Below are 13030 nucleotides of genomic sequence, written 5' to 3'. Positions count from 1 at the left end.
CAGTCGCAAGAGCAACCTTTACTTGCCAATGAGAAGGTGATGGTGAGCTGCCTGGTGCTGAGTGACCAATTCGGAGTCAACCATATCAGGTGGGTCTGGAAACTTTACCAGGTCTGGAGTCACACCTAGGCCAGATCAGGTAAGGACAGCAGTGAGGATAGACGGCACGATGCTGCAGCAAGTAGGGTTGTGCCTCATATTTCCACCAACTCTGGTTTAATCCTGACTTCCAGTATTGCCTGTGTAGGATTTGTGTGTTCTCCCTGTGACTTCATGGGTTTCCCCCGGGTGCTCCGGTTTCCTCCCACGTCCCAAAGATGTACAATTTGGTAGGTTAGTTGGTCACTGTAAGTTAGTGTAGGTGGGTGATAGAATCTGGGGGGACTTTGATGGGAATGTGGAGAGAATAGGTCACGGAAAAAATTAGTGGGGGATTGGGATCCTTCTGGCATAGACTCAGTGGGCTGAATGGCCTCCTTCTATGTTGTCGGAAATATGAACAGAAGATTTCCTCGCCGAAAGTGAGCCAGGAGGGTTTTCAATGCAGTCTGATGGTTTTCTTGCTGTCATTGTCGATAAGACCTGTGGTTCACCTCATCCCCACCCACCTCCTGCCCTCTGCCACAAAAAAACAAGAGTGTTGATGTGAATTTAGGACTTGAACTTGCAGTTCTGGGTTTTAATTACTAGACCAGTAACTTTACAGTGAGGTTACTACACTCCTTTGCAATCTTCCTGCAAATCATTCAGTTAAGAGGCAGTAAATACTGGGGAGTGGGTGACATTCAAGGACCATGGTTCCTAACCTGTGGTCCACGCCCCTCTTAGTAGGTGAGGAGGGTGGTATCCAAGATTACAGGGTCTCGTTTGAGGCTTTAATACTATTGAGATAAGTAAAATTTAATAAAAATGTGCTCGGTACTCCAACTGCCCCAGCTGAAGGACTGCTGGCTGATCCATCAGGAATCTTTGAGACCGACCCAAGGAGCAGCCTGTGACCTTATCAAGTGTTGATGGGTGTGAGGAGGGGCAGGGTGCAGTGGGGGTTAACCAAGGGAGGAGCTTTCATTCACAAAGCTTGGAACTAGTGCCCGAGGCAGTGTGCGTTGGCAGTGGGTTGGATTGTGAAGAGAAGTAACATCAAGCCCAAACCTGTTATCACCCAAATTTCAGCAGAAGCATTCAGGGATGGGAGCCCGGTGGGTTACTGGCTCCTGACTGTCAATGTTAGGATGTTTCCAATGCTAGAACACCAGCTAGCATCAAACATTGCAACAAATGAGGTCATTCTCTCTTCTCCTCCCTTCCATTGAGCAGAAGATACAAAAGCTTGAGAACACATACCACCAGGCTCAAGGACAGCTTCTATCCCTGTTACAAGACTCTTGAATGGACCTCTTATACGATAAAGATGAACTCTTGATCTCTCAATCTACCTCGTCGTGGCCCTTGCACTTTATTTGTCTACCTGCACTGCACTTTCTCTGTAACTGTAACACTATATTCTGCATTCTGTTTTTTTTTCTTATTCTTATGTATGGAATGATCCATATGGATGGCATGCAAACAAAAGCTTTTCATTGTATCTCGTTGCATGTGATGATATGTAGCAGTTAGTGTAACGCTATTACAGCGTCAGCGACCCAGGTTCAATTCTGGCCGCTGTCTGTAAGGAGTTTGTATGTTCGCTGGTGTCTGCATGGGTTTCCTCCGGATGCTCCGGTTTCCTCCCACATTCCAAAGACATACGGGTTAGGAAGTTGTGGGCATGTTATGTTGGCGCCGGAAGTGTGGCGACACTTGCGGGCTGCCCCCAGAACACTCGACACAAAAAAGATACATTTCACTGTGTGTTTCGATGTACATGTGATCAATAAAGATAAGCTATCTAAAAAGAAATTACGAGGAAACCCTCAGCATGACAAGCATCATCTGTGGAGGTGGGAACAGAGTTAACATTTCAGGCTGGTGTCCTCTCATCAGAATTCCAATAGGGCAGGGATAAATAGGTCTCAAGAGGAAGTGGGAGCAAGAAGCAGAGAGATCAAAAGGAAAGGTCTATAGCCAAGTAAATGGCAAGAGAATTAATGATCAAACAGGGAATAGTGTGGAGTGATGGTGGTAATAACGGAATAATGGAGCTAATACTAACATAGAAAAGGCACCACTAGTCTGTGAGAAGCTGAACCATCATCTGAAATTATCAAAGAAAAGCATAGTGGATGCTGGAAAATTTTAGCAAAAATCTGGAAATGCCAATTACCCTGAAATTGTTTTACAAAAAGCAACCATTGCCAGCATTTTCTATTTTCATTTCAGATTTCTAACATCTTCAATTACTTTCCTTTCTTCATATAATAAGGAGTTTAACTTGCAGCTCTCCAGAAAATAGCCCCATGCATGAAATGCAACAGTGCAGGAGGTTACACTGGGGATTGTGTCTGCACCAGCTCTCTGCAATAGCTTTGCAATTAGTCGCACCGTCCTGCTCTCTCTCCACAATCCTACTGTTTGTGAGTGAAACAATTCATGTCATCTCCCTGCTCTATCTGCCTCATGTAAGCAGTGGAACTGTTTTCTCTCTGAGTTCTTTCCATATATTTATGTCATACTGCGCTATATTTGTCTACTTAAATTAGTACTTATTTTGCTTTTTTTAGATTCCCAAACCTTTAACTATTTTTCCACCTGGTCAACAGGTTATTCTCATGACATACCTCTGAATTAAACACTGACAAATAGATCAGAAGGCTGTTTGGGATTATCTTTCCTCCCTTTTGGTCACTTTTTATGCTTTATTATTGAGTTTGCTACAAGGACATCTTTCCACCAATAGTGTGCAGTATCAAGAGATCCAGAGTTCAGAAAACACAGACATTTGTATTGAACGTTTAAGGCAGCTAAAGAGATTGATGCCACAGTAAAACGTGGTAGAGTCCATGCAGTGAGCTCCCATGGTGAGCAGGGAATCTGCTCCATTCAAAGTGGGACAAACGTAGTTTAGAACCATAACCCCCACTGACCATATTCATGCAGTTGGGACTGGAGACCTGTGAGGTCAGATTTCGGCAGGATTCCAGTTCCTGGTTGCCACCTACAGATCACATCTGGGTGTGTCAGCTGAAGACCAAGTTGAATTTTCAATAAGAAACAGGACTAGGCCACTCAGCCCCTCGAGATCATTACTAATCTCATCAATTGGCCTCAACTCCTCTCTCCTGCCCAATCCCTGTAATCCTTGAGCAAAAAAACGAGCTGCTGGAGGAACTCAGCGGGTCAGGCAGCATCTGTGGAGGGAAATGGACAGTTGACATTTCAGGTCAAGACCTTTAATCTGGCTGGATCTGGAGTCCAGATAAAGAGCCTCAAATCATCGACTGACCCACTGAGTTCCTCCAGCAGCTCGTTTGTTGCTCCAGATTCCAGCGTCTGCAATCTCCTGTGTCTCCTGTAACCCCTGGTACCCTGTAGCCCAGAAATATGTCTCTCTCAGCCGTGACTATATTCAACATCTCAGCTTCCATGACTCAGAGGCAGAGTATTCCAAAACTCCACAAGCCTCTGAGAGTTGGACAGCCGTTAAATCCCTGAGCCTCCCCCTTCCCCCATCTCCCAGTTCAGACCCAGTCCAAATGAATTAACGTCAATGCATTTTCTCATTGCTCACCCATAGGAGGGGCTTGACTTTCTCGGTTACCAGAGAGTAAGGCATCTAGGCTTCTATCTATTCTTGGGTTCAAAGGATCTAGTCAAAGGACCAGACTATAGAGTAATGTTCATTTTCTGATGTCCATCCACCAAAACTTCAGGAAAGGGGGCGGTGTACATACACCTGTCTACATCAATGGTGCTGAGGTCGAGAAGGTTGACAGCTTCAAGTTCCTGGGAGTGAACATCACCAACAACCTGTCCTGGACAAACCACATGGATGCCATGGACAAGAAAGCTCACCAGCACTTCTACTTCCTCAGGAGGCTAAAGAAATTTGGTTTGTCCCCTTTGACTCTCACCAACTTTTACCGATGCACCATAGAAAGCATCCTATCAGGATGTATCATGGCTTGGTATGGCAACTGCTCTGCCCAAGACCGCAAGAAACTGCAGAGAGTTGTGGACACAGCCCAGCACATCATGGACACCAGTCTCCCCTCCTTGGACTCTGTCTTTACCTCTCATTGTCTTGGTGAAGCAGCCAGCATAATCAAAGACCCCACCCACCCGGGACATTCTCTCTTCTCTACTCTTCCATCGGGTAGAAGATACAGGTACCACCAGACTTAAGGACAGCTTCTACCCCACTGTGATAAGACTATTGAACAGTTCCCTTATACAATGAGATGGACTATGACCTATGACCTCATGACCTCACAATCTACCTTGTTGTGACCTTGCACCTTATTGCACTGCACTTTCTCTGTAGCTGTGACACTTTACTCTGTACTGTTATTGTTTTTACCTGTACTACATCAATGCACTCTGTACTAACTTGAAGTAACCGCACTGTGTAATGAATTGACCTGTAAGATCAGTTTGTAAGACAAGTTTTTCACTGTACCTCGGTACAAGTGACAATAATAAACCAATACCAATACCGAGATCATGGATCTTTTCATTGGTGGACACAGTGATGAAGGGTAAGAGCAGAATCCACAGTCAGACTCCCGGGCCCAGCTAGGGACCAAGGTGAGCCTTTGTTTCTCAGATCAGAGGGAAGACCCCAGAGGCCGCTGCGTTGTTTTGTTTTACATTAATGACCTGGTCTTTGATATCCAGGGCACCTTATCAAGGTTCCCAGATGACTGAAAATTTAGAAATACTGTAAACTTTCAGGAGAATGGTGGTTAGGCTGCAAGAGGACACAGTTAGACTGCTGGAAGAGACACATGGCTGGTGTGGATTATGCTGGAAGGGATGCAGAGATGTAGTTTGACAGGGCTTTGCTCTGGTCTCCGAGTCAAAGTGATGTGCGTTGAAATCCCACTCCAGAAACTTGATCAGAAAAAATCCTGCCTGGAGCTATAGTGTAGCATAGCACAGTGATAAACCAAGCTACTGTCTCCCAGAAAGAGTCATAGAGTTACTGATTCACAGAGTAATACAGCACGAAACAGGCCCTTTGGCCCATCTTGTCTGTGCCAACCAAGAAGCCCTTCTAAGCTAGTCCCATTTGCCCGTGTTTGAACCATATCGCTCCTAACCTTTCCTATCCACATACCTGTCCAAATAACTTTTGAATGTTATTAATGTAGCTGCCTCAACCACTTCCTCTGGCAGCTCATTCCATATCCTGACCACCCTCTGGATGAAAAGGTTGCCCCTCAAGTTCTTATTAAATCTCTCCCCTCCCACCTTATATCTATGCCCTCTAGTTCTTAATTCCCCAACCCTGGGAAAAAGAACTGCACGCACTCATCTTATCTATACCTCTGATGATTTTATACACCTCCCCTCATTCTCCTGCACTCTTAGTAATAAAGTCCTAGCCTGCCCAACCTCTCCCTATAACCCAGTCCCTCAAGTCCTGGCAACATCCTCGTAAATCTTTTGTGCACTCAGATCAATGTGAAAGATCCCATGGATCTCTCTTGGAAGCTCTTCCCAGAGTATTAGTTGATATTTATCCCCCAACCAACATCACCAAAACAGATTAACTATTATTCAATTGCTCTTTGTGGGAGCTTCCTGTGCACAAGTTGGCTGCCGTGTTTCCTACATTACACCAGTGTTATATAAAAACAAATCTTTCTCTTCATCGCTGCCTTGAGAAAGTACCCGCAACAAAAGGCCAAATTCATTGAAAATCTTTTTAGCCCATCAGGTGCCAGCCTCACTGGTGCTATTATGGGGAGGTGCAGTTAAAAGGAAATCACAAGCCTTTGAAAGGGAACTCTCTTTGACGCATCCAGCCTATAAATTGGGTCAGAAAAACTGCTGAGCTTGTAAAGGAACGGGTTCTGGGGCGAGAAGGTCTCTTTTCCTCTACCTTGAGCCCAGAAGATTTTTGTGCACTTTTATGGTTTCAGAACAATCAGCTTCTTGTTGACAAAATGCAAGCGTCTGCCAAGATTCTTGGCATCTGCAGCAGCAATTCAAAGGGGCCTATGTTCAGCATATCATTTGCAATTCTGAATGGCCCAGGGATTGGCCACCTCTCCATTCTGACCTCTACTTATTATGAGTGTACAGTCTGCCCAATTTAAACATTGACACTTAATCCAGGAGAACAGGCCCAGACACAGTCCCCTGGCCATTGAAAGCAACAATGAAGTATTTCTAATTATTCTGAAAAATCCCTAGAGTTGACAAGAAATGAAGCTTTCTGCAACTGGCTATTCAGAAGGATGGAAGAAATGCTCTTCCCACTGACCGACATTGTATAGGAAAATGTGACAGCTTTTTGCATGACGTTTTCCGATAAATAACAGCAAGTTGCAGAACCAGGTAAGCTCTGTTTTCTGTAATGTTTGATTGAGGGTAGAAAGATTGGCTGCAGGGTGCAGAAGAACTCCTTACTCACCCTGTAATAGTGTCTTGTGGATCCTTAACACACAGGAGAAATTACTCTAAAGGAGTCATAAAATCGCAGAGAGACGCAATCCATGCTGATCTGTTGTGTTTTTGTTTCTCTTTCAGGAATGTGGTATAGAGTCATAGAGTCATACAGCACAGAAATAGGCCCTTCGGCCCAACTGGTCCATGCCGACCAAGACACCCATTTAAGGTAGACGAACAACATGATGATGCTGGAGGAACTCAGCAGGCCAGGCAGCATCCGTGGAGAAAAGCAGGTGGTCAATGTTTCGGGTCAGGACCCTTCTTCAGGACTGAAGGTAGGAAAAGGGGAAACTCAATATACAGGAGGGAAAAGCAGAGCAGTGATAGTTGGACAAAAGAGGGGAGGCGGGGTGGGCACAAGGTGGTGATAGGTAGATGCAGGTAAGAGATGGTGATAGGCAGGTGCGGGGGAGGAGGGGAGAGCAGATCCACCGGGGGATGGGTCAAAGGTAAGGAGAGAGAGGGAAATAAAGAGATAGGCTGGGAAAGGGAAGAAGAGGAGAAGCACGGTGGTGGTGGGGGGGGGGGGTTGTTGTTGGAAAGGGGGTGGGGGGATTACCTAAAGAATTCAATGTTCATGCCGTCAGGCTACAAGGTTCCAGGGTGGAAAATGAGGTGCTGTTCCTCCAGTTTGTGCTTGGAATTCTCCCGACAGTGGAGGAGGCCGAGGACTGGCATATCAGTGATGGAGTGGGAGGCGGAGATGCAGATCGCAGTTACAGACGGAGCGCAGGTTTTAGAACCATAGAACCATAGAACAATACAGGCCCTTCGGTCCACCATGTTGTGCCAAACTTCAAACCACACCTAAGACTATCTAACCCCTTCCTCCCACATATCCCTCTATCTTAAATTCCTCCATATGCTTATCTAACAATCTCTTGAACTTGACCAACGTATCAGTCTCCACCACTACCCCAGGCAGCGCATTCCATGCACCAACCACTCTCTGAGTGAAAAACCTCCCTCTGACATCCCCCTTGAACTTCCCACCCATTACCTCAAAGCCATGTATTGAGCATTGAATGCCCTGGGAAAGAGAAGCTGGCAGTCCACTCTATCTATTCCTCTTAATATTTTGTATACGTCTATCATGTCTCCCCTCATCCTCCTTCTCTCCAATGAGTAAAGCCCTAGCTCCTTTAGTCTCTCCTCATAATCCATACTCTCTAATCCAGGCAGCATCCTGGTAAATCTCCTCTGCACCCTCTCCAACACCTCCACATCCTTCCTATAATGAGGCGACCAGAACTGGACACAGTACTCCAAGTGTGGTCTAACCAGAGTTTTGTAAAGCTGCAACATTACTTTGATGCTCTTAAACTCAATCCCACGATTTATGAAAGCTAACATCCCATAAGCTTTCTTAACTACCCTATCCACCTGTGAGGCGACTTTCGGTGATCTGTGGATATGAACCCCCAGATCCCTCTGCTCCTCTACACTGCCCAGAATCCTGCCATTAACCTTGTACTCCGCCTTGGAGTTTGTCCTTCCAAAGTGTACCACCTCACACTTCTCCGGATTGAACTCCATCTGCCACTTCTCAGCCCAGCTCTGCATCCTATCAATATCCCTTTGTAAGCTTTGACAGCCCTCCACACTATCCACAACACCACCGATCTTTGTGTCATCTGCAAACTTGCTAACCCACCCTTCCACCCCCTCATCTAAGTCATTAATAAACATCACAAAAAGTAGAGGTCCCAGAACTGGTCCCTGTGAGACACCACTAGTCACAGCCCTCCAATCCAAATGCACTCCCTCCACCACAACCCTCTGCTTTCTACAGGCAAACAAATTCTGAAATCACATGGCCAAGCCTCCCTGGATCCCTTGGCCTCTGACCTTCTGAAGAAGCCTACCATGTGGAACCTTGTCAAACGCCTTACTAAAATCCATGTAGACCACATCTACTGCACTACCCTCATCAATCTTCCTGGTCACCTCCTCAAAGAACCCTATCAGGCTTGTGAGGCAAGATCTTCCCTTCACAAAGCCATGCTGGCTGTCCCTAATCAGTCCATGATTCTCTAAATGCTCATAGATCCTATCTCTTAGAATCCTTTCTAACACCTTACCCACCACAGACGTAAGGCTCACTGGTCTGTAAGTGGTTTTCTGTGAAATGGTCAACTAGTCTGCATTTGGTCTCACCAATGTAAAGGAGGCCACACTTGGAGCACTAAATGCAGTAGATGATATAAAGGGAGGTGCGGGTGAATCTCTGTCTCACCTGAAAGGACTGTTTGGGTCCCTGGATGGAGGTGGTGTAGGGGCAGGTGTTGCACCTATGGCGGGGGCAGTGGAAAGTTCCCGGGGTGGGAGCAGGATGGGTGGAGGGGAGGAGTGAACTAGGGAGTCGCAGAGAGAGCGGTCCCCGTGAAAGGCGGACAGGGGTGAGGAGGAGACAATATGCTTGGCGGTGGGGTCCCGTTGGAGATGGCGGAGAATGACGTGTTGGATACGTAGGCTGGTGGGATGAAATGTGAGATTTAAGGTTGTCCCATTTGCCCATGTTTGGCCCATATCCCCCTGAACCTACTTCTCTTCAACCATTTGGTTCCTGAACCAGCTGGCAAATCCCTAATCACTACAGTTTAGCAGCACTATGACCATTTTGATCACTTTGCACTAAAATAGACTTTGTTTCTCTTGTTCTAGTTGTGTTCTTTCTTGTGACAATTGTGCATAATTTATGTTTATGTTTTTCTTGTGAATGCTGCTTATCTGATGCTATGTGCCTGTGATGCTGCTGCAAGTAAGTTTTTCATTGCACCTGGTCATATGTGTACTTGTGCGTGTGACAGTAAACTCGACTTTGACTTTGTGGTTTGTTCTATGTACCTGTCCAAGTGTATTTTAAATGTTGTTAATTTTAAATATTGTTAATGGTATTGATTTAACAATGTGCTGTTACTGGACAACATATTCTGCCCATTCCTTACTACCTCTGAACTGAGTAACTACTGGGTTCTTTCAGAGGATAATTAATGTTCGGTGATATTGCTGTTGGATTGGAATTATACATAAGTCAAGCAAGACAACAAAGGCACATTTCTCCCCCCCCCCCCCCCCCCCGGCAGTTTCATCATTACCATTACTGACCCCAGCTTTTTAATTTCAGATTTAATTAATTAACTGTGGTTAAATTACCCAGTTGTCACAGTGAGATTTGACGTCCCGTCCCTGGGTCATTAGTCCAGGCCTCTGGATTACTAATCCATTATTTTAGCCAATACTTCCTTGGTTTAATGTTTCACTTGATGGATGGTCCAACACTTTCTCACTACTGCAGGATGTGAAGCCCCGATTGCAAGCTGAAGGACAGCTGCGTGAATTAAATCCAAAACACTTTACTCACCTTACCAAACCATCTTACTCAACCAGCAGTAAGAGCAGGTTATCTGCTCTGAGGTGGCACAGTAGCACAACTGATCGAGCTGCTGACTCACAGCTCCAGTGATCCACGTTCAATCATGACCTCCAGTATTGTCTGTGTGAAGTTTTATATGTTCTCCCTGTGACTGCATGGATTTCCTCCGGGTGTTCTGGTTTCCTCCCACATCCCAAAGACCTGCAGGTTGGTAGGTTAATTCACCACTGTAAGTTGCCCCTAGTGTGTAGGTTAGTGGTGGAACCTGGGGAGAAAATAAGATAAAAGGTATATACAAGATATCTTTATTAGTCACATGTACATCGAAATACACGGTAAAGTAATTCTTCTGCGTAGAGTGTTCTGGGGGCAGCCTGCAAGTGTCGCCACGTTTCCACCAACAGAGCATGCCCACAACTTCCTAACCCGTACGTCTTTGGAATGTGGGAGGAAACCGGAGCACCCGGAGGAAATCCATGTCGTCACGGGGAGAACGTAGATTAGTGTAGGATTACTGAATACTGAAAGGCCTGGATAGAGTGGACATGGAGAGGATGTTTCCCTTGGTAGAAGAGTCTAGGATCCGAGGGCACAACCTCAGAATAAAGGGACGTCCCTTTAAAACTGAGATGAGAAGGAACTTCTTCAGCTGGGGGGTGGTGAATCTGTGGAATTCGTTGCCACAGTGGGCTGTGGAGGCCAAGTCATTGGCTGTATTTAAGGCAGTGATTGATAGGTTCTTGACTGATAAGGGGGTTTAGAGTTATGGGGAGAAGGCAGGAGAATGGGGTCGAAAAGAAAAATCAGCCATGATTGAATGGTGGAGCAGACTCGATGGGCAAAATCGCCTAATTCTGCTCCTATATCTTATGATTCGTGACTCTGTGACTCTAGTGTAAATGGGTGCTTGGTGGTCAGTACAGATTTGATGGGCCGAAGGTCTCGGATGACTCTTTAAGTCTATCCATGTATTTTCTCAGCCATAGGTGAGGACGGGCCATGGGACAAGATGATGGTTATTCTGCTATTTTAATGCTATTCTGAGATTTTAATATTATTTGTACACTCTTCTAGGTGGGTAAATTCACAGCCAGCACAAGTACTCCAGAACTCCGATTAGGAACTGACAAGTGTACGCTGATTGATTAGTTGATCAGTTCCCCAAATATCAACCAACTTGAGTTTGATCTGTGAGCAATGATCATTCAGTTAATTCCCAAGAGCTCATTTTAATGCAGTCTTCACAGAAACTGATGAATCACAACCAATCAATGCTTCGCTCTATATCCTAAAAACCATCTGGAACCTTCATCACTTTTATTAAGGAAATGGATTTAACAGAGATTCTGGAGTGGATCCAGCCCAAAGCTCATGAATACAGTACTTGCGCTCATGTTCTGCCTCAAGAGTCGTGATCCCGTTTGAGGAAGAACTTACAAGGTGATGGGTGTGAAGATTGGGTAAGTTGCTTCATGGACCAGTGATAAGGCTTCTCTGTCCGGTGACTGGGAGCTTATCCTGTTTGCACTCAATGGGCAATGATTCATCCCCATGATAAACTTGGAGTGCAGGTAAGGGATGGAAACTGAGAATAGGCACAGAACAAACTTCTTTCGTCCAGACATTGTCCTTGATTCACCTTTTCCATGTGATTGTGATGTGACAGGATGTGGGTATTGCTGACAAGTGTGATATATATGGTCCACCTCTTGAGCAGAAGCACTGAGTTGTATTGGTATTGGTCTATTATTGTCACTTGTACCGAGGTACAGTGAAAACTTGTCTTGTATACTGTTCGTACAGTTCAATTTATTACACAGTGCATTGAGGTAGTACAGGGTAAAAACAATAACAGAATACAGAGTAAAATGTCACAGCTATAGTGAAGTGCATTGCAGGTAGACAATAAGGTGCAAGGTCATAACAAGGTAGATCGTGAGGTCAAGAGTCCATCTCATCGTATAAGGGAACTGTTCAATAGTCTTATCACAGTGGGATAGAAGCTATCCTTGAGCCTGGTGGTACGAGCCTTCAGGCTCCTGTATCTTCTGCCTGATGGGAGAGGGGAGAAGAGAGAATGACCCGGGTGGTGGGTTACAGCACAGAAACAGGCTCCTCAGTCCCAACATTCCCATCAACCATCTCCAGATTCTACAACTCACCTACACTCCAGGGGTAATTCATAACGACTAACTAACTTAGCAACCCCCACGTTGGGATATGGGAGGAAACCCATGAGGTCACAGGGAGAATGTGTAAACTCCACCCAAACAGCACCAAAGGTCAGATGCTGCTCGACCCGTTGAGTCCCTCCAGCAGATTGTTTGATACACTTGACCCACTTTGGGCCAGAAAGAAAGGTGCACGTTGACAAATCCACTCTCACCACGCATGGAGAAGGATGTCTTGTTTAAAGGTGTTAGAAAGAAGCTGGAAGATCACTTTAATCAGAAGCCTTTTGAAACAGTGGACAGCTATAAGTTGAGGCAAGGAGCAAGGAGCAGGGTCAGTGCACTGTTTCTTGAAAGAACGTACCCTTTCATTGCAGTTTTGGTGCCTTTTTAGATGTGTGATAGGCTTGTGTGCAAATTTATTCAGAGATGGTAAGCATGGAAAATGGCTCTACTTCGTTAGGAGTTTGAGGAGATTTTGCATGTCACCAAAGACTTATAAATTTCTATAGATGTACGGTGGAGAGCATTCTGATTGGTAACATCACAGCCTGGTATAGAGGCTCCAACGCACAGGATCGCAAGAGGCTGCAGAGGGTTGTAGACTCAGCCGGCTCCATCAGGGGCACAACCCTCCCCATCATTGAAGACATCTTCAAGAGACGATGTCTCATACATCAGTAAGGACCCTCAAAGTCTGGGACATGATTTCTTCTTGTTACTACCATCAGGGAGGAGGTACAGGAGCCTGAAGACCCACACTCAACGATTCAGGAACAGCTTCTTCCCCTCCACCATGAAATTTCTGAACGGTCCATGAACCCATGAACACTAGCTTGTTATTCCTTTTTTTGTATTATTCACTTACTTTTGTTATTTAGAGTAACTTTATGTCTTTTCACTGTACTGCTGCTTCAAAACAACAAAT

At 45.4% G+C, this 13030-nt stretch overlaps 1 long non-coding RNA gene across 1 annotated transcript; it reads left to right on the top strand.

The window, feature by feature from the left end:
• Positions 1 to 6356: 6356 nt before the first annotated feature.
• LOC127583453 (uncharacterized) lies at positions 6357 to 11708 on the top strand. Its single transcript, XR_007958258.1, has 3 exons — positions 6357 to 6441; positions 6634 to 6830; positions 11006 to 11708. It is a non-coding gene; the product is annotated as an uncharacterized LOC127583453 (long non-coding RNA).
• The last annotated feature ends 1322 nt before the right edge of the window (positions 11709 to 13030 follow it).

Source organism: Pristis pectinata, chromosome 26 (genome assembly GCF_009764475.1).
Source record: "Pristis pectinata isolate sPriPec2 chromosome 26, sPriPec2.1.pri, whole genome shotgun sequence".
In the NCBI taxonomy this organism is placed as follows: domain Eukaryota; kingdom Metazoa; phylum Chordata; class Chondrichthyes; order Rhinopristiformes; family Pristidae; genus Pristis; species Pristis pectinata.
This window is presented reverse-complemented; position numbering and strand designations above follow the sequence as displayed.